This window comes from Cibotium barometz, chromosome 10 (genome assembly GCF_041138505.1).
Source record: "Cibotium barometz isolate CiBa-2024 chromosome 10, ASM4113850v1, whole genome shotgun sequence".
NCBI classification, from domain to species: domain Eukaryota; kingdom Viridiplantae; phylum Streptophyta; class Polypodiopsida; order Cyatheales; family Cibotiaceae; genus Cibotium; species Cibotium barometz.
In genome coordinates this window covers 42,876,825-42,899,670 of record NC_141055.1, presented here as the reverse complement: position 1 = coordinate 42,899,670, position 22,846 = coordinate 42,876,825, and the positions used below count along the sequence as shown (strand labels likewise).

Below are 22,846 nucleotides of genomic sequence, written 5' to 3'. Positions count from 1 at the left end.
AGTGACACTTAGCTTTGTATGTATCAAATGATGGGCGTAGGCGAGTTGGTAGAACAGTTGGGTCCCATTGCCGAGGACCCGAGCTCGGGGATGCCATCGAGTTGCGCGACGTGGGTACTATGTTGTGAGCCAATGTATACACTCCACCTTCCCGTGCAAACACAAAAAAAGGCGGCAAGGAGTGGGGCTAGTCAAAGCAAAGAAGATTGTAGCTTGAAGTAGAACAAGGAGGTGGTAGGGTAGTGAGGCGAGGGTAGATAGCTGGTAGAAGAAGGTGATGAGGACAACACACTTGTGCGGGATCTCGTTGAAGTTGCGTTGTGAACACGATGCAAAAGCAGGCATCCACTACTAAGAGCTACTTTTGAATGTGCCAACAAGGCCCCAACTACCTTCAACAACAGCTCCTTCTCCCCTTCATCAAATGATGTACATGTTAGAAAAATACCACGAGGAGTGCGGCTAGTCGAAGCAAAGAAGAGCATGGCTTGAAGTAGTAGTACGAAGGTGAGAGTAAATAGCTGGTAGAAGAAGGTGATGAGGATGACGCTCTTGTTAGGGTTGAAGGAGGTAGGAAAGCCATGGGAGGCAATACATGGGGCTTATATTGGCTAGGGTGTTAAAGGCACTGGAAGGCCTTAAGAAACGGGAGGGGGTTAGAGGGGCATCTTATTGGTTGGGGCATTGAAGGCACTTGAAGACCTTAAGAATGGGAGGGGGTTAGAGGGGAGTCTATAAGACAGTGATGGCCCCAACTCCAAGAGCTTTCTAGAGGTGCATTGATGGCCCCACCTTTGAGGAGTTCTAGGAGTGTTGGAGATAGGTGCAACATTAAAGAACTCGTCGATAGGCATGTCAAAGAAGAAATCACGAATCAATAGGATATAATATTATATATTTACCCAAAAGTCTAATTACAAGCACGAGAAGATATATAGTATATATCATCTTGGATTGCTTAAATTTACAAGCCCGAGCATCTCCTTCTCACTCCTAGGAAATTTTCCACTTGGAAAGTCAAGGAATAGTAGACATCTCTTATACACCCTTGCATCCCAAAGTTCTCCAAATTGTTGTTGTGTGTACATTGTGTTCTCATGTCTTGGATCCCACCACTCATTTACGATGGCTGGCATAGCTGCAATATAATTTTCAGCATAGCACTTATGAATCCATCTACATACAATTGTTTCCATTCAAGTTAAGAAAACAACAAAATAAAAAAATAGTGAGTGGTCTTTCTAGATTGTTATGCACCTGAATACAGCGCGCTTAGTAGCTTTGATGATAGTATGGTGTGAAGCTACAAAACATTTCCCAAAATACAATCTCTTGAGATCAAAGATGTCTTCCTTAAAAGTATCTGGAAATTGTATTTGGTACTTATCTGTAATTTTTGTAAGGACTACCACACCTTGTGCTCCAATCTCGTGACATATCACTTCTCATCTTAGCAAATCTCTAAATAAACCTGCATTTATTATGTTATCATTGAAAGTGTTATTAATACGAGATGCAGTGCTTTGTATATATTATTATTTACTCTTTGGGATTTGCAAGTCCTTAAGCCTCTGGGAATCTCCATCAATCAAGATATCTAAAATCATAGTTTTTTGGTCGTTTGGCAGAGTGTTGGATGCCAAGCTATATAACCTATCCTCCGTTAAACAATCTAGTCTGTCATCCCAATTTACTTGCATTGGTCGACTATAACACACAACATCAAAATCAAATTGCAACATCAAAACTAATTTACATAACTTGTAACCCATTGGTTGCCCACGGCCATACATGCCAAAGTTTGACATTCTATAAATGAGAGCCAAGGTATTGTCATCATGCATCCTTACAAACTCTACATCAGAGTCTATACTCGGTAGGAGTTGTATCCCGGGCGCGGTCCTTCTACGGGATCTGGTTCTTGCATATAAGTGTTGACGGCAGTGACATCCTAAATGTGTGGTCTTGCCTCAATGTGTCTCATGGGTGTCACATGAAGAGCTATAGGTTGAGGTCCTTTTCGCGCCCGTGTTCCCTTCCACAATGTCTCTTTGTGTGTCACTTTTTTTTTTGCTATTCAAATTTTTTTATTTTCAAAATGTTTTTTGATTCTTTGGTGTTTTTTATGTGAATACTTAAAGTGCAGCTAGTTTAAATGCTTGTGCAAGTGTGTTTCCTTTGGGGTAGGGGATTAAGCCACACAGGTATCAATTACAACACATCATACATAATCAGATCATCACTTTACCAAATTGAGCATTATGGTTTTCACTATTAACTTACAACACAAAGTGAAAACTTGCAAGTCTCACAAAGTGAAAAATTGAGAATAATGATATGGATTTTGAAGATGAATAAATGATAACAAACGTAGCATGCCCTTCTCCAAGGAAGTGTGATTATATATAAGGTGAGTGTGTGTAGATGCAAGATAGAACAAAAAAATTGTATGCACAAGGGTGGAGTGGCCTAATTCAAAAGCTGGTTCTCACAAACTTAAGTGGCCTCAAATCAATTAAAGTCTAGATTGTTGTGACTAGATCAATGTGTTAATGGATTTAATTGTGGATATGTGTGAAGGTCATGAGGATGCGTTAAGCCCGATGCTCATAGAAGGGGGTGGAGCTACAAGGAACAATAATAATTGAATGCATAAGATGTAGACCGCCTTAATGTAGCCCCTATCTCCATAGATTTTTATTATGCTTTATTTTGTATTTGACCTTTTTGGACTCATACACTTATGTAATTTTGACAAGTATTGTAATAGATTTACAACATGAATAAAAACCATGAATTTGAATTGTCCTTTTTTTATATTTGTCAAATTTTACATTACATGTGTCCATGAACGATAAGTAGGACATGAAGTTGTGTTAGTTTTATTGTGTCTGTATTTTGAAAAAAGAGCTAGGCCACACTGGGGAGTCCTGCAGAGTCCTTAGTCTACCCCATCTTTTTTTAACACGCAGTACTTTCGTTGATGAGCAACAAAATGTTTCTACTTAGCAGCAATATTTTGTTGATGAGCATCAACATTTCGCTGCTCATGTCCGAAGGGACACGAACCCATAGCACACAGGGTCTCTTGCAAATTATTTTGTTGTTGAAGGCAAGAAAGGGACACGAACCTTTATAGCACCATGTACTCCTTCACTGAAAGACAACCACCTTCATAAGGCACACAAACACTTTCAAAGCAAGAGAAAACCCAAATAACCCCCTAGTGCAAAAGACTAAGAAAAAGAGAAAGAGAAATGATGAGAGATTGGTAGGAAGATTTGGTATGATGAGCAAGAAATTTATGAGTATATATGAGAGACCTTCCATGTAATCAGTGTATGGAAAAATGCTACCAAATAGAGAGAGCTCTTAGTATTATTTGAGAGGAAAACACACACCAATAAAGAGGTACCAAAAGTCCACTCTCAAGTACAAACATGTAGGCTTTCTTGATAGATAAAGACTATCATCCTCACACCTTCTCACAAGAAGGGCCAACGGATCTTCCACCCTTGCAACACACACTCTCTCTCACACAAGAACTAACAAGAGGGCAAGGGGAACAAGAGGAGGATTTGCACAAGAGCAAGCTCACTCTCTCACTCAAGGACAAGGAAAAAGAGTGGATTCCAACTCTAGGGTAAAGAGAAATGACCTCTCCCCCATGCTCATACTATATAGCAAAAAAAGACCATATCATGCTGTGAAAACCATGTGTCCCCAAAGATCACACAAGCAAGATCCTCCCATGCTGCCCTCAAGAATGGAACTGATGAATCCCAAATATCCTCATTATATGAAAGGATTTTTGTAAAGCCGGTGATGCATGTGTGGTCATGGAGGATGGGTAGCTGATAAAGTAGTGACACAAATGAATCCTATATCACAAGAAATAATGGAGCAAAAAATGTAGATGTGTGGTCATTGTGCATGTGACATGTTTTGTACTTACGTGCACACAAAAGGGGGTGTACATAGTGTAAGAGTGTGTGGTCCACTTATATCTCCATGGAGTGCTGGATAAAAAGATGAGTGATCAAATCTCCACGAAAAATGTGAGAATGCTATGTGCACAGAACAACTAGCCCCCAAAGGTGGAAATTCGAGTACAAAATCATTTTACCCTTGTAAAACATTCACAACACATAAAGTTGACAAGGGAGTGATATATGCTTTTTTTAAATTATATTAAAAAATGGATTGAAGGGTTAGAAAGATGTTATTTAGTTTGATATAAGTTAGTAAAAATAATGAAGTTAGTGAAAGTTAGAGGGTGTGTGCGTGTGTGTGGTTGTGAGTTACTCCAAATGCACGATAACACTTTCAAGCCATATGTTTTGTACTGTGTAAATGTGGTTTATGTACTAAATAAAATATGTAATCATTTTTTTTTCTTGAGATTACCTTAAGCTTGCTTGTGATGCTTATGGAGAGAGGGTTTTCTTGCTTGTGAAGGGATAAGAGAGAGAAGAGGGGGTGAAGAAGGAGAAGAGGTGAGAGCTTTGTAAACCCTACATAAAACATGCTATTAATTACTTTATTTTTGATTCAAATGATTAAAGAAAACAAAAAAGACAAAAGCTTGAGATTACTTTGATGCTTGTCATACTTATGGAGAGAGAATTTTTTGCTTTTGTGAAGGGAGAGAGGGTTGCCTTCTGAAGCAAGATGAGGGATAAGAGGTGAGGGCATGTGAGGAAAAGGGTTTGTGAGAATATCTTGATAGTAAGGGAAAGAGGGATATTAAGGTTTGTGAGAAGAGCTTGATAGTAAGGGAAAGTGGTAGATTAGGGTAACATACAAAGGCATGCCAAAGCTAGGGTTTGGCAAGCAAGATTGGAGCTACAAGGAGTATATAATCCACCATGGTGTCCTTGATGCCTTGTAGACTCTGATAAATGATTCCTTCTTAGACTTTGTTGATGCTGCCATAAACTATGTCCATGTCTCCTTGAGCTGTGCCCATATTTGCTTGTATAGAAGCTGGCCTTGACCCTGCAGTCCTCTACTTGCAATCGGATAAGAGAAGCTCTTAATGATCCACTATTGTGTTCTTGTTGCCTTGCAGATCTAACAAATGGATCCTATTTAAGTTTGAATGATGATTCTAATGAATGCCTAAATGATCCTATTTATAGGGAAAAGGTATCAATTCATAATCAAGTCTAACTTGCAAGTAGAGGGATGCCCAAAATTATAGCTCCCTTGTATATAAGTGAATTTCTCTAATGAGAAAGGGACATTCCCATGAGTTAATTGAGAATGTTCTCTTGCTCCTTGTGCTCTAGCTCTCTACCATATCCTCTTATTCTCTTGGTAGTGCTTATGTGAGGGTATCAAGTGTGTGTTAGATTCCTATCCTCTTGTCCTCTTGGTCTTATCATGTCTTGATCTAGTGAGAGAGTGAGTGAGGTATTTCTATCCAGTGGAGCACAGTATTGCAACAATGAACAAGGCCAAGCCCTACATAGACAACTTTTGTGATAGTGGGAGGTGAGTCTTCTAAAGTGCTAGCTTGCATTCGTGTGGTTGCCTCTTCCATGAGATGGCAAGTAAGCTACTAAGTTCCCCATGACACACGAAAGGTCAGTACTCTTCCCTTGGTTAGCTTTGTGTTAGTGAGTGTTGTGTATTTGGGCTATCCACACAAAACATTACAATAAATGTTATGTAATTACAATGCAAGACCATCATGAAGCTTATATAAGAAAATTAAACTTACCTGTAACATCGTGTGTCAATCGTGTGTTTTTAGACCATACAATTAAGTTACTCCTTTATTCTTTGATTTTGTGAATGCCCCCTTTAAAAACTGCATGACACCGCATTATGAGTATGAAAGGAAGTAATTTGATCATCAGGACTTCACCCTCTTCTCCTCCTTCTCTGTCAAGGTTATTTAGGTTAAATTACCTTTCCATTATCTTGAACTATTGGCAAGTCATGGGAAGGCATTCAATCAATCCCCAGGCCTCTTGAACTGCTAAAGAATCTCTCTTGCCAATTGTGTGGTCCAAAATATTCGATGCAACATTTTTAATGATATGCATGGGATACAAAAGATGATTGTTTCTTAGATTTATTCTAAGAACACATTGAGTGGATGGTGACTCTTTCACTTGGCTCCTCCCTTGAGTATATCATTAAACGCAATTATGTGGGAAATAAAATGATTAGAATTCCCGCTTAGGTAGACAACACACAAGCGAGGGTGGACAAGGATCTTTTAAGCGGTGCCCATTATGTGTGTACATCCTTTAGTGACTTCGCACTAATTGTACATGCTCTTGGCTTGTTATAGATGGCTCATCTCCACGTGACCAATGCACACTTCCATTAAGTTTGTCATAAATGCAGATGTGCATCTATGACACACTTCCATTAAATTTGTCATAGATGCAGATGTGCATTATTGATGTACATGTTGGTGGTCTATGTTAACTCGAGTTAACATTCCCCCCTCCCAATTCTAGGTCCATTCTCAGACATAGGGAAAGATTGGGTGGCACAAGGCTTAATAAGAGGAAAGTAATTTGAGAGTTTTTTTGGTTTTGAAGTTACAAGACATGTCGCATGGTGAGGCTAGTTGGTGGTGTTTCGTTGGAGAGTCGATGCTGAGGGTAAAGATGTTAATCCATGTGCATTGGAAAATACAAGTGCTTAAAGCATGTGCTTGAATGTTACAAGCACCTACATGTTTACATGCTTTACAAAATTGAATAGTATGTTGTGAAAGAAAGAGTTGATGGGAAGAGCTACCGCCGATGTTGAGGATTAAGGAATTGGTCGAGGTGCAGAGTGCATGGCAATTGTGAGAAAATGATATAAAAGAATTCACCCTTCTCCCCAAAAACAATGAGGTGGCCTTTATGCTTGTCCATATGTGATATAAGTGACTTTGACTTAGACTCTTATGTGTGTGCTAGGGTTTTTCATCAAAAATGTGTCTAGATCATATCTTCAAAAGTGGCATGATAATGCCCGTGGAGGTACTACAAATGATAATGGAAAAAGGTGATGTGATCCATGTCTGGGCCTTCATTCAAGTGAAAAATAAGGTGGCACCTTTACATCTACGACATATGGATTTGTGGCATGCGAAATTGGACTCAATTTTGGCAAACGGTTCATCCAGTAGCATAGGCAAGGGTGGTATAATGTCATTAGTGTCCTTCCAAGTATCATCATCGATTACATCATCTTCCTTTGGGTATGCTTCATCATCTTGTAGCTTGTGTTGTAGATCATCCGCTTCCTTATCCAAGCCATTCTCAGGTGGCATGTATGTTTTTCAATTGTTTCTCTGTTAATGGCCCAAAATATTGACAGAGTTTTGCAGCCATTGACGAAGGTCTCCATAGGAATTCCATCTAATGTTTCCAATCAAACAACACTAGTTAGAACATGATGGGAGATCCTTTTCTAACTATCATTGTATAGTCAACTTCCATAAGAATTAGCACAACCATTGAGTGATTTGCCCACTAGTAGTACAAGGCTTATGTCCAAATATAGAACTGCTTAATGCTTAACAAAATACATGCACTTATCGGCCAAAGGTAATGTCTAAACTTCTTCACTACATATACCACGGCCAATCCTTCTCGTCTAATGGTTGTTTAGTTTTTCTTTGCATCATTGAGTTACCTACTTACATAGCACATAGGAAAATCCATGTGGTTTTTCCTTGGTTGTGCTAAGATACATCCAATGGCAAAAGTAGTCACGTCAATGTGCACATGAGAAGCCACTTCCCATCTTCGTGGTCTAAGTATTGGAGCTGAAGACAATGCCATCTTCAAATTTTGGAATGCATCCTCACATTATTTAGTCCATTCAAAGATAATGATAAATATATATAGTACATATATAAAGATAATGATAAATCTATATAGTAGTTCGGTGACACTACAACACATCGGGAGCGTAGTAGTGTTTTTGCAGCGTTTTTGGAAGGAAAATATCGGGGGTTTTCAAGATGCTCAGCATCGATCTTCGTTGCTCCACAACACTTTTTCGCTGCTAAGCAACGCGTTTAGCAGAAAAAATGCTGCTCAGCAGTGTTTATAGTGAAGAAACACTGCTATACTGTAAATATATCCCGCTTTTTTGCTGCTTATTTTTCCGCCACGTGGTTTGATCTTTTGAATACAATAAACTTGTACTCTGAGTTTTTTTTTTGTAGATTTTTTCCTTGTCTATTACTTCTACCTCTCTTAGCCTATCCTCCTCAAGCTCAAGCAATGTACGTCTACTGTTTTCCTTCATTTCCTATGCAAACAAGCTTTCCATTAAAGCTTTCTTGTGACTATTTCCCTTCTCTTTCATCTCTTTTAAGTTTTTCTTTTCTTGTTTTTTCCTTCTCATTGAAGCTTGACCCTAACCCTAGCTTCTACGTAGAAACCCTAATAAAGAGATTTGATGGAGAGCTTTCCCATCAAAGCTGTCTATTATGTTTTCTATTTAGAAGCTAGGGTTAGGGTTAAGCTATAATGAGAAGGGAAAAATAAAGATTCGATAAGTTTTCTATATTATGAAAAATCTTTCATTAAGATTAGGGTTTTGTAAATGCTTTCTATTAGGGTTACTAATACTTTTTTTATTTATTTAGTTTGATTTTGTAAGTTATCCACACATACAAGCCTCATAAGGTCAGAGATCTCTCCCTTTTATGTTTCCTCTCTTATGTTTTTACATGTTATAGGGTTTGTAAGTTTTAGGATTTGTTATGTTTTCTATCCTACATGGATAGCATAGCTCCTCTCTAGAGGTGGCCATATGCCTTAGCCTCATGTATGAGGCTAGTGCATAAAGCTTATGCATTAGCCTTATGCATAAGCCTCATACATAAGGGTAGTGCATAAACCTCATGCATAAGACGCATTACCAAATGTATAAGCCTCATGCATGAGGCTTATACATAAGGTTTATGCATGAGAATTTTGCATAAAGCCTCATGCATAAGCCTCTATGCATAGCCTTATACATAAGCTTATGCATGAGGCTTATGTATTAGCCGTATATGCATAAGCATCATGTATAAAGCCATATGCATAAGCCATATACACAAGTCTTATGTATAAAGCTTATGCATATGGCTAATGCATAAGCCGGGTACATAAGCTTTATGCATGAGGTTTTATGCATAAGCCTCATGCATAAGATACATACATGAGGCTTATGTATAAGCTCATGCATAAACTGCATACATGAGGCTTATGTATTAAGCTTATCCATATGGCTAATACATAAGCCTCATGTATGCGGAGGCTTGTGCATAAGGTTTATGCATGAGGCTTATGCATAGCTTTATGTAGGCTACGAATGCGTAGCCTCGTGCAAGCTATAAATGCTATGTATAAACCTTAAGCATATGCATGAGCCTTATGCATAAGGCTTATGCATTAGGCGAGTGCTACCTAGGCATGCACGTAGCTACCAGAATGCACACTGAAAGCTCCCATTACATGCCGGGTGCTACCTAAGCATGCCGGTACTTACCAAAATGCCGGTAGCTTCCTATGCATGGGCCGGTAGCAACAACCAATACATGTGGGTAACCAATGCATGCCGGTAGCTTCCTAAGCATGCCGGGTGCTATCGATGCATGTCGGGTACTTACTGACATGCCGGTAGCAACCAACACATGCCAGTAGCTTTCTATGCATGCTGACAGCTTCCTGCGCATGCCGGTAGAAACCAATGCATGCCGATAGCTTCCTATGCATGCCGGTAGCAATCAATGCATGTCGATAGCTTCCTATGCATGCGGGTAGCTTCCTATGTATGTCGGGTACTATCGATGCATGCGGGGTGCTACCGATGCATTCCGGTAGCGTTCTATGCATGCCGATAGCTTCCTATGCATGCCAGGTGCTACCGATGCATGTCGGGTGCTACCGATGCATGCTCGTAGCATCCAATGCATGCCGGTAGCATCCAACGCATGCTGGTAGCTTCCAACGCATATGTCGACAGCTTCCTATGCATGCCGGTAGCTTCCAACGCATGCCGATAGCTTCCTACGCATGCTGATAGCTTCCAACGCATGCCAGTAGCGCGACCAATACATGATGCCGGGAGCTTCCTATGCATGCCGGTAGCAACCTATGCATGCCGGTAGCTTCCTATGCATAAGAGTTTTAAGTATTTATGTTTTTTCTTGGATAGATGGCAAATAACTTAAGGCGTGATATTACACGTGAAAGAGGAGTCGATATCCCAACAATATTTGTAAGTATATATTAGCCTCAAATTGTATCTTATCTTTTAATTAAATAAGGTTATCTTAAATAAAAACTTTCTAAATTGTTCACTTGTTTGTACAATTACAGCTTGAAGCAGTGGACTGCCCCCCTATGCAAGAGAAATATGATTTTGCATTCAAGCTCTATTTGAAAGGGGAAAGATGAAGGATGGATTGTTATTACTAGAGGAGAGGCTTGGCAAGCATGGAAAGTAAGTACATTCCTAAACCCTGAACCTCTCTGTTTTTTCAAAAATTGATTCTCACTTCTGTTAGTTTTATTGTGTTTTAGGATCATAGAACTCAAAATGGTGGTGCAAATGTCCATGATGACAGCAATGGAAATATGAGAAGCGAAGGGGCTAGAGCCACAAGGAACAATACCAATTGCACAGCATGAGATCTAGGTAGCTCCTAGCTCCATAGGTTTTTATTAGGCTTTATCTTGTATATGAGTTTTTTGGAAACATACACTTATGTAATCCGCTAAGTATTGTAATTGAATTTTGACATTCCTAAAACCATGGTTTGAAAATGTTTTTTCTTTTTGGTATTTATAAGTTTTACACTTATCCATGATGATTTGAAGTTATGTTAGTTTTACTGTGTCTACATTAAAAAAAAAAGAGCTCAGGCTGACTGGGAGTCATGTGCAGACTCCCTAGTCTACCCTAGCTTTTTATTGTTATGCAGTACGTTCGCTGCTCAGCAGAGAACCCATTTTTACAAAAATAGCAGCGTGTTTAGGAGCGATATAGGCCCGACATCTCTGCACCCTTCTAGTTATAAAAGCGCTGCTATTTTTGCAGTTAAACCCTCATTCTATTGTAGTGTGAGGTATGCATATAAAAGATAAATCTTTGGTAATATCCACAATGTCCTATGAATCTTTGGACACCCTTGAAGTTAGGAAAGTTCTATGATAACTTTTATTTTACTCTCATCAATGGATATACCATTCTTGGAAATAATGTGTCCAAGAATTACTTCATGGCGTACCATGAACCCACACTTCTTTGGGTTGAGAGAGATAAGATACAACAACCTACTAGCTCAAATACTTTTCGTAGATAGTCTAGGTGTTCTTTCTGAGAGGAATTGACACACAAATCATCCATGAACACTTCTAAACATTTCTTAAGAAGTTCTTTGAAGGTTGTTCATCAGTCTTTGAAATGTTGCTGGAGCATTGGTAAGGCCAAAGGGCTTAATGCTATAAGGCAAAATGTCCCACCAAGTAGCAAAGGAGGCTATCTTATGTTGGTTCTTTAGGATCAATCCTGACCTAATTATATCCATGTTTGTTCTAAAAATCCGTCAAAAAAACTACAAGCAAGTTCTTTGCCCTCAGCTACTCTCTGAAGGACTTGCTCTGTGAAAGGAAGTGGGAAGCTATCCTTCTCTTAAGATCAATGCAAACCTAGAGGTTGTCGTTTTTCTTTATCAACCACCGCACTTGGGGGCACCTTCTCTGTGTTCAAACTCATATATAAACCCTACATCCAAGAGTTATCGAATTTTCTCTTTGATAAGCTGAGCGTATTTTGGGTTCATTTCACATGGCCTTTTTTTGATAGGTCGTGATTTTGCCACTATTGGGATCGTGTGCATAATTATCAAAGGATCCACACCTTATTGAAGCATGGGTAGGACAAGAGAGAGAGAGAGTAGAGAGAGCTTGTGGACAAGATTACCTTTTATATTAGCTTGAAGCTTTACAATGGCAATTGGCCCAGCAAGAGAATGTTGAACTTGCACAAGTTCAACATTCTCTTGCTGGGCCAATTGCCATTGTAAAGCTTCAAGCTAATATAAAAGGTGATCTTGTCCACAAGCTCTCTCTACTCTATCTCTTGTCTTGTTTATGCTTTGGCATGTGCATTCTCCAACATGGTATCATTCTCTTAGGTTCAGGCTTCTCCATCTTCTGCAAATCTGCCCGTTAGTTCCTCTTGTGGGACTGAAGATCAATCCTAAACAGTGGTGGCTACGTTTTCTAGCCTTGCTACGTTTTCTGGTCCAGCCAAGTCTTCCCTTGCTGCTGCCGACCATTTTGTTGGTTGTGTTTTCTCCTACAGAGGGAAACCGACGAGTTGTGTTTTCTTCTACGGAGGCAAGCATTGGATTTTTGGCTACAAATTCTGCTTTGGCGTCACTTATTCGTGAGTTCTCTTGTTGCTAGACAAGTGGTTGTACATTTTCTTCTTCCTTCATGAGTCCCTACCCTTTTGGTAGGAGGTTCCCAGTGGTTTCTTGGACTATTTTGTTGTTGTCCAGCCTCCTTGCCCCTCAAAATTGAGAGGGGACTGATTGGTTCTGGAGCCTTGCTTCTTTGGAAAGCACTTGAGAGAAGTGTTTGAGAGCTGACATCCGTGTTTCTTGTTTGCTATGGATATGGTTTCCCCCTGTATGAACAAGGATGACAAGTTGAAAGGACCCAACTATGCCCATTGGAAGCTTCAAATGCGGATCTGGTTCATCCACAAGGGTTTGTGGGATATTGTTCAGGGCACTTAAAGGAAGCACAAGCGGACTCAAAACTCTAGGAGGTGGACTCATGATTAGGAGGATGAATTTGTTGCAAAATTATAAGACTAGGAGAATCGGGACTCGAGGGCACATTCTATTCTTGTGCGGACCATCACAGAGGAGGTCTCACCGACCGTGCAAACTCTCACCAGTGCTCATCAGCTATGGTCTAAATTGGAGGCTCTCTTTATCCAAGATTCGTCGCAAACAATGAGGACAATTACCTTGCAAGGGAAGCTCTACAGTTTGTTATTCCCTGAAGGCAGTTCCATGCAATTGTTTCTCATGAAGGCCAAGGCCAATTCTCGAGGGGTTCACCTAAAAATATGTAAGAATACCACGTGATTTCAAATGAAGGGGTTCTTTAATTCAAGATTTTAAGATAAATTTACAAAAATACATTTACATAAGGGATTTTTTAAATCAATTTTGAAAAAAAACTCGTCTCATGAAGGCCAAGGCAAGTTCTCGAGGGGTTCACCTAAAAATATGTAAGAATACCACGTGATTTCAAATGAAGGGGTTCTTTAATTCAAAATTTTAAGATAAATTTACAAAAATACATTTACATAAGGGATTTTTTAAATCAATTTTGAAAAAAAAAACTCGTAAGTCTATAAAAAAAGGGGTCATTTTATTTATGAAAAATTTACAAGTAAGGGTTTTTTTAAATACCCCTTAAACACACATGATATGTAAGAATTCTAAGTAGTGCACCCCTTGAGAACCAGTTTTACTGGCTATGGGGACTTCTTTATCCTGTGCTCAGCTGGCTGCTTATCCTCACCAAGCTTCCTCTAGACTATGATGTGTTTTCTTGATCTTTGTGGTGCCAGGTCACATCCACTCAGTTGGATTTTGATGATCTTAGCTCCCTACTTTTGGAGGAGGAGTCTTTTCGCGTTTCACACGGTAAGTTGAATGTGTCAGTCAGCAGTTCTGACCAAGCACTTTCCTCAGTTCAGAAGAAAGGTCTGAGTCGCTGCTTCTTTTGCAGGAAAAGAGGACGTCTATCCAAGGATTGTTTGTCCAAGAAGAAGGACAAGACCAAGGGCAAGGTTTCATATCAGAGAAAAGGCAAAGACACACACTTTTAGGACTCTCAAGGCGCTTTCGGCTCAGAAGAACCCAGATGGTGTACTTTTCTAGTATACATGCAGTTCCCCCCCATGTGCTTCCAGCTAAAGGAGACTTGTGGGTGGGAGAGGGTGTTGATTATAGCTCCACTGACTAGTGCATGGGAACACTGATTTGGAGTTCCAAGCATTATACATCTGGCAGAACATGGTTATCTTTTGTATAACAGAGATTATGAATAAGATCTATTCCGAGTTCATTGTTCGAGCCTGTTGGGATGTGATGTGTTCACCGTCCACTGTTGGGATTATGGGTGCAGTGTGTCTAGCAGCTCATCCTCTATTCTTGGAGTTCTTTGCACACTTGTGTGGGAATTCATGGCCAAGTAAAGTTCATTGCTATTTGTGTGTTTTTCGAGGAAATAGGTTGGCGGGTGCTCTCTCTGAGGTGATTCCAGTATTCACGGTGCTCGAGGGTCCATGGTTGCATCTGCATCGGCTTATCTTCTTCTGACTCTTGCACACTATGAGCTGCATAGGGGGTGTTAGAATTTATGCATCTTAGTGTTTTCAGGTTGTACCATGTATTTGATATTTTTTATACTTTCCCTTGATTTATGTGGTTGTGGAGCACTCGACCAATTCTAGGGGTTGCTAGCCTTTGCTCCTTTGCTCTCCATGCTAGTGCACCCCAGCCTTAACGCTCGAACTTCAGATTGAGCCTTCGTTCTCCATGCTAGTGCACCCCGGCCTTAAGGCTCGAACTTGAGTTTGAGCCTTTGCTCTCCATGCTAGTGCACCCCGGCCTTAAGGCTTGGCACTGCATGAGCATAAAGGCCTCTTATGCATTCTCTTATGCATAGATACATAGAGGCAATGCATTTATATTATCGATGTATTCCAGACATTGCGAGGCTTTAAAAGAGGCCTCAGGATAGGATGGACCAAGGAGGACAAGGTGGTCATTGGTCTAAAAAACCGCCACCATCTAGGAAGAAAAGAGACAGCGAAGTCCAAAAGAAAGAGCAGTATATAAAAGCACGAAAGGAAAATCGTTGCTTTAATTGCAACGATGTAGGGCACACAAAGGCTGAGTGTCAAAGCTTAAAGCCAGCACCAGCGGCAACGAGCCCAAAAGAGATAGTAAATCCTCTAGGCAGTTGCATACAGTGCAGAGACTCCCTCTCAGTTCCACAGAGTTCAGAGAGGTGACAGTGCAGAGACTCCCTCTCAGTTCCGCAGAGTTCAAAGAGGTGACAGTGTGTCATTGTGAGATGAGCATCACGCTTGTTCGGTGACACCAGCGATGTGGCAGCCTACTGTAGGTCCGCATGACATGGTGCACATGTATGGCACCATAGGTGGCCGTAGAGTCACAGTTTTTATCGATGATGGAGCTAGCCACAACTTCTTGAACTACTCGTTAGTCAAGAAGTTGGGGTTGACTGAGACCCAGAGCGATCATGAGTATACTGTTGGCCTAGCCAACAGGTATGACAAAACGGTATGGAATACCGTAGTATTGGGGGTCCCATTATCTATGCAGGACTATGAGGCTCCGCTTGACTTTCAGGTCATGGCATAGAGGTCTCTTATGCATTCTCTATACATTCTCAAAAGGCTTTATACATATATGCATAGAGGCGTAGTGGTCCCATATTCATAGATGCATAAAGGTCCCTTATGCATTCTTTATGCATAAGGGGCCTTTATGAGAATGCATTCTCATAAGACTTTATGCATGGTCTCTATGCATAAGGCTTTATAGATAGCCTATGCATATGGCTTTATGCAAAAGCTATGCATACAGGCTACATTAAATGCAAACCTACTACTTTTTCCCATATTTATGTCTACATGCATGAGATAAGGCATTATTTAAAAAACCTTACTTGCTAAGGAGAAGAAAATAAATTGGGTTTCTATAAGAGGAGTGTCTTCAGAAAACATGCTATTATTTTATATTCTTTTCAAGCCTCCACATCTCTTTTTGGAAGGTTCCTACATCCTCTGACAAGGTTATGTATAGGGAGAACTTCATTACCCTCTCCTTATGCACCCATATCACACCCATTTATACATGCCATAGAGACTCAAATCATTAGCCAATATGCCTTCGTTAGGCCTTTGGGTTTGATTTTCTCATAACAAGTACTCTTTTTGTAGAGTAACTCTTTGAGAATAGCTCAATTTCTTTGTAGTGAACATTGATCTTAAATCATCATCTAATTTACTTTGACTCCCATTGATTACAAAGTGTTTTTTTGCTTCTTCTTTAGTCTTTTTCTCCATCTAGCATACATAACGATCTTCCTCTATGACATGCTTCTAATATTATGCCCATGCACATTTTTTCTATTGGTGTGTTTGTGCCAATGCCCATGTTTCTTCTCCATGGTTCATGCTATATATGTGAAATCACTAACCCACATACATATATGTGAAATCACTAACCCTCTCGCCCACGTAAGCCCACGTAAGTATTCTTGGTAAACATTACATGCTCAAAGATCATAATTAATTAAGCTGGTTTTGGATTCAAGATTGTATTTCTATGCATAAAAACTCTCAAAAAAACGCATAATATATTGAAAGGCACAAAATACAAGACATAAACAAGAAAATAAGACGAAACATCTCAACGTATATCCTAAGAGTTACACTACGATGAATTGCCATAGTCAGAGTAATCACCAAAATAGTAATGGCAATGGAAAAGTCGTGAAGACCTTCATTAATAGAGACTCCACGTAATCTAATAAAAAAAATGTTCTTTGGCACTATAGATAGAGAGCACAACCATAGAAAAGCCTTGAAAGACTACAAACCGAAAGCCTCTTTAGAGAGAGAGAGACGTGCCCAAAGAGGAGAAGCATTAGCTCATTACCAAATCTCGTGATCGAGTATCTTACCAATCAGGAAAAAATTAATGTGGCATTGTAACCCATCAAGAAGAAGATAACGGCAGCCGTGTGTTAGTGATGGGTGGTGCAGCGCCCATGAGGCGCTTGAACTCTTGGAAGTCTACCTTGCCGTCGCCATTCAGGTCGTAGGCTGCAATCATCCGGCGGCACTCTTCCAAGGTGGAAGTCTTAATGCCGGGAACCTTAGCGGCCGCCAGCCTCGCCAGCACGTGGCGGAGCTCATCGGCCTCGATGTAGCCATCGCTGTCCAGGTCGAACATGCTGAAGGCGTCTGCCAGCTCTTGAGTAATGCCAGCATCCTCCTCCTCCTCTTCCGCCGAGTCAGGCGCACCCGTCGTCATGAGGGCCACGAACTCCAACAGGTCCACCTGGCCGTCCGCCTGCTGCTGCAGGATGGCCTTGGCTTCTTCGTGTGTAAGCGTGTCGTCCTTCAGCGAGGCCAGCACTCCCTGCAGCTCCTCCGCCGAGATTCGCCCGTCTCCGTCTGTGTCGAAAGCCTTGAACACTTCTTCCAGCTCCTGCCTCAGCGCCAACCGCCTCCCCCCGGCTGGTGACAGCGTGGTGGGCGTAGTAACTGGTGCGCCGTGCCCTGGCAGTGATCCGGCTCTGTTGATGATAGTACTGGCGGCTGTGGTGCAACGCTTCAGAAACTTGGGGAGCTTCATGACTACAGGTGTGTAGCGGATGGCTGTTCAAGCCTTTTACTTTGCGACAAGAGCAAGTTCTTATGCTGGATCGAGAAGCGTGTAGTAGATGATACAAGTGATCTTCATTGCTTGCGGGTATATAAAGGGTTTTCTTGCGTTTCGTCGGCGCTTTTCACCCCGCTTGCTTTTTAGAGGTTTCCCACGATTGCCTTGAAACAGGAGTGGCCAAGTCCATCGAGTTTGATTGGTGACACCTCTTCGCTTTACCCACCTCAAAATTTTCTCGCATGGTGTGTCAAAATGACCTCTCTTGCTCGGTTAAGCTCTGCTCTCACCATACTTGACAAAAGCGTTTTTGTGCTAATTTCCTTTTAAATTTATTAAGAAGCCTACAACATAACATAAGAAATCATGTCAAAATGTTACCAAGAGAGTATATAGAACATAAAACATTTTCTATTTGTGAGAATGGAACAAGTTGGTCTTACTGAAGAAGGTTGGTGACACTTGCATCACTCCATTCGTAAGTTGTTTGTAAGTTTAATAGCTCCATGTTTACTTGCAGTGTGGAGTACAAACATCCCTCATACAAAGGGGTGCCTGCCTCTCTATACAAGGTTTCCTCCTCATGACATTGGAGCTTGCTCACTATCATCTATGACCTCCCATCCAAAGAATTCATTCACCATATCATCCATGATGAGATTCTCTTCCTCCTCATGTGGCAATGGTGGAGGCACCTCATTCATTGGTTGGAGAAGTTAAGTCTCACCCATTCTTTTCATATGAAGCCTTGTCACCTTCCGCACTCTATCCGATGTCACCAAATGGTATGGCATGTTACCTATGAATCTCCTCCATGTCATCATCCGCACTTGGTTATACCAATGCCTCATGAAGACCATACATTGTCGTGTATATTGGCCCTGGCATTGATCACACACACAACGAATTTTTTCTCTCAACCATGCGTCGGAACTAACTTTTAGTCCTTGATAATCACTGTCAGACATCTTCAACTTGGCCAAAACTGATTTAGGGCTTATATAAAACACACAACACCATCCAAAAATCTTGACAGAAAATTGTCCAGGATTTCGCTACTACACAGCGATGAGACAGTAGCATTATTTCGTTGCTCAGCAGCAAAAATCCGCTCCCCATCAGCAAAAGTAGCAAAATTTTGTTGCAGTGAGCAGCGACCTGGAAAGTGAGACTCCCGCCTAAAATGCCGTCGACGGGAGTCAAGTTATCTACCTGCTTCTAATAGCCTGCACATACAAAAGCTATACCTGCACATACAAAAGCTATACCTGCAGCCCATCTATTCATCCCATCACACCTCTTCTTTCAAGGATATTCCATCAATCAACTCTTCTTCTCTAAGGTAAGTGCCTCCTTCTTGCTTTCTCCCAAGCTTTCATGGAAAGCTTCAAAACTTTTCCTTATTCTAAGCTTTCATGGAAAGCTTCTACATAGCTCTATGTGAGCTTTTCTTCCCCCTTTCCCTCTCTTTTCTTCCCCTTTCTCCCTTTCCCTCTCTTTCCTCTCCCTTGCCCTAACCCTAGCCCTATGCATAGAGCTCTAATAGTGAGCTTTGATGGAGAGCTCTCTATCAAAGCTATCTATTAAGAACTCTAAGCAAAGAGCTAGGATTTAGGCTTAACATAAACTAATTTATTTCAATCACTTATGCATTAAGAGTAGGGTTTAGGGTACTTACCTCTTTTTCCTCTTATCCTCCTTGCTTGCTAATGTGTTAATGAGAACTAACTTTTTTATTTATTATATTTTTTTTGTGTCGGTTTATTCAAGTGAACAAGGGTTTAGGCCAATCCTCTCATACGACTTCTCATTAAAGAGGTAAGCCCTATTTTTTCATTTTTTGTTATAGTTCTTCTTTTTGTGTTTTTCACCCTTGGGTGCTGGGGATTAGGGTTAGGTCAATAGGCTATGCATAATCCTTATGCATAGCCTTATGCAATAGGCTTATTGTGAGATCCCTGTTCCCACCGCGCAACGATTCGGGGTACTAGCAGCGGAAGTAGCACTTCATGCGCGGGCAGGAACCCACACTCGGGGCCTCGTCCACAGATATCCGGACAAGAGACTAATCCGTTGGTTTTTCAAAAACCGAACCCGAAAAAACTTCCCTTACCCGGAAAGCATGGGCGATTCCACCAGGATAACTCTTTACTCTAACGTAGTCAAGATCATAACTGATCAAACCGATCCGACTGCACCTCTAACGGTACTTGGTCAGATCAAGGAAGAAACTTGCACTTGGATCATTGGGATCAACGCTTTTTTCCCCATCAAGAGGCACAGCCGTTGATTCCTATCCATAGAACAATTTACTATCCGGGATTTACTTCATCTATCGTAATAATAGAATTTAAATCTCGATTTACGGATCCATCAGTCCAGCCTAACCCCATCCGATCCCATGGGTTAGCCAACCGCCCAACCACTGTAGTGATGGGATCCAATTTGGAATTTGGTTAGGTTTTATCCCGGGTACCAAGGAAAAGAGTTCCAAGGCCCCCTAGCCGGAAGTTCATGCAAACATAAAACTAGCCACACCACTTACACACCCAATATGAAATTGCCTTTTTCTTAGCATCAGCTAAGAAAACAATATGAAATTGCCTTTTTCTTAGCATCAGCTAACTGTAAAACAATCCTTTAATGAAACCATAATACCACTGATCACAATATTCCAATTTATCCAGTTGATTCATAATTTCCCATCATTCCTTCATCAGAGTATCTATGGCATCATTGGCAACTAGAACGCTCACCACCTGTCCACACAGGGGCCTTTTCAATAGTTCCTAGCCCATAATACTCGGCAATATAATCACTTATAAAAATAAAGATGGACTCTCGTTGAAGATCAGCAAGATCAACCAACAGATCCATATAAAGAGTCATGGACTCATCCATTGAAGACCAGCAAGGTCAATCAACCAGATCCATGCCCGTTTTCACAAAACAACTCTTACTCCTTGTTCCAATATCTTCCTCGACGCACGCGTGGGTATCCTAGGCGACCCAGAGCCCGAGCACCGTATGGTCAGCACCCTCTAGGATCCTTCGCAGGTGACCTAGCGCTTCACTCATAGGCCGCTTCCTTGGCCCCTCATCCACCGTACCGGAAGCTCACCATTTTAATCGCACCGAGGCTGGTCAAGACCTCGGCCGACCTTGCTACGCGAGACGTCCTTCATTGACTCCCCGTCAGCAGTTGCAACTTTATCAGTTAAGTCTCCACGACCTTAATCACAAGACGGTCAAAATGCTTCCCCAGCATTCTTGACATAAAACAGCCATTTACAAACAGCATTTACAAACAGTTTACAAATACAATTTCTATATTAACTCTCATTTTTCCACATTATCCCTCATTAATCCACATTACTTATTCCACATTCCATTTATATGTGTACTCATCCAATCACATCATTTTCCATCTCTTCACTTCAGATTCCTTCACATCACATATCATATATTCACATCCATATCCACATCCATACATCCACATCCACATCCACATTCACATCCATACATCCACATCCACATCTACATCCACATTCACATCCATACATCCATATCCACATCCATACATCCACATCCACATTCACATCCACATCCACATTCACATCCATATATCCACATCTACATGCTTACCTCCATTTTCACATCCTCATTTATACATCCACATCCCATATCCACATTCATACATACACATCCACATCCACATTCACATCCATACATCCACATCTACATGCTTACCTCCATTTTCACATCCTCATTTATACATCCACATTCATACATACACATCCATATCCACATCCACATGCATACATCTACTATCACGTCCTCATTCATACATCCACATCCACATACATACATACATCCACATCCACATTCCCATTCACATCTATACATCCACATCTATATCCACATACATACATACATCCACATCCACATTCCACATTCACATCTATACAGCCACATCTACATCCACATTCACATCTATACATCCACATCTACATCCACATTCACATACATCCACATCCACCTTCCCATTCACATCTATACATCCACATCTACATCCACATACATACATACATCCACATCCACCTTCCCATTCACATCTATACATCCACATCTACATCCACATACATACATACATCCACATCCACATTCCACATTCACATCTATACAGCCACATCTACATCCACATTCACATCTATGCATAAACATCTTCATGCATACATCCCTTTCCACATTCATACATCCACACTCCCATCTCCACATCCACACATCCACACTCCCATCTCCACATCCACACAACCACATACATACATCCATTTCCACATTCCCATTCATATAACCCCATATGCCTTCACATCTAATCTTTTACATCACATCCATTCTCGCCCTATCACAACCCATATACATCTTATCCTATCACATACACTTCTTACCTCATCCCATACACATCTTATCACCTCTTGTCACATCTTATACACCTCTTATCACATCCTATCACATCTCATATCTATTTATAGAATACAAGAGCATTCTTATATTTGATATAAGATTTCTTTACACATTTATTTATGCATAAATTCTATTTAAGGAGATTAATACTTTCGAAGTAAAAATCAATCTTTTATGCATCTTCTTATGCATAAATTCAATTTGGTAGGAATTACACTTTTAGAATAAAAGAATTTCTCTTATGCATCTAAGTTATGCATAAAATCCATTTATGATGAAAATCACACTTTTAGTATAAAAGAATATCTTTTATGCATACCTCTATGCATGAAATCCAAATATAATAAAAGTCACACTTTTAAAATAAAATAATCAACTTTTATGCATACCTTTATGCATGAAATTCAAATATAATAAAAGTAACACTTTTATAATAAAATAATTAACTTTTATGCATACCTCTATGCATGAAATCCAATATGATAAAAATAACACTTTTGATATTAAAAAAATTATCCATTATGCATACTTCTATGCATGTAAATAAAAATGATAAAAGTAACACTTTTGATATAAAAATTTATCCATTATGCATACTTCTATGCAAGTAAATAAAAATGATAAAAGTAACACTTTTGATATAAAAACTTATTCTTTAGGCATAATATAAAAATTCAATTTCTCCATGATTATAATGAAATTCTTTCAATTAGTCTAGTATGATAATTCCTAGAATATGGTAAGAAGTCCTCTTTTTATGCTTTGAATGAAATTATTTTATGCATAATTTTTTTAAAAATATTGCCATAGCTCCGCTGCTATGACTGATAAATCTCAATTTTTCTAAGGGATAAAGCTTATCATTAAGGAAATAATTAAAATGATCTCTAATTGGATCATTAATCCATAATG

At 40.2% G+C, this 22,846-nt stretch overlaps 1 pseudogene; it reads right to left on the bottom strand.

Moving 5' to 3' along the window:
• Positions 1–16,801: 16,801 nt before the first annotated feature.
• LOC147634933 (uncharacterized) lies at positions 16,802–17,443 on the bottom strand (annotated as a pseudogene).
• Between the last annotated feature and the right edge of the window lie 5,403 nt (positions 17,444–22,846).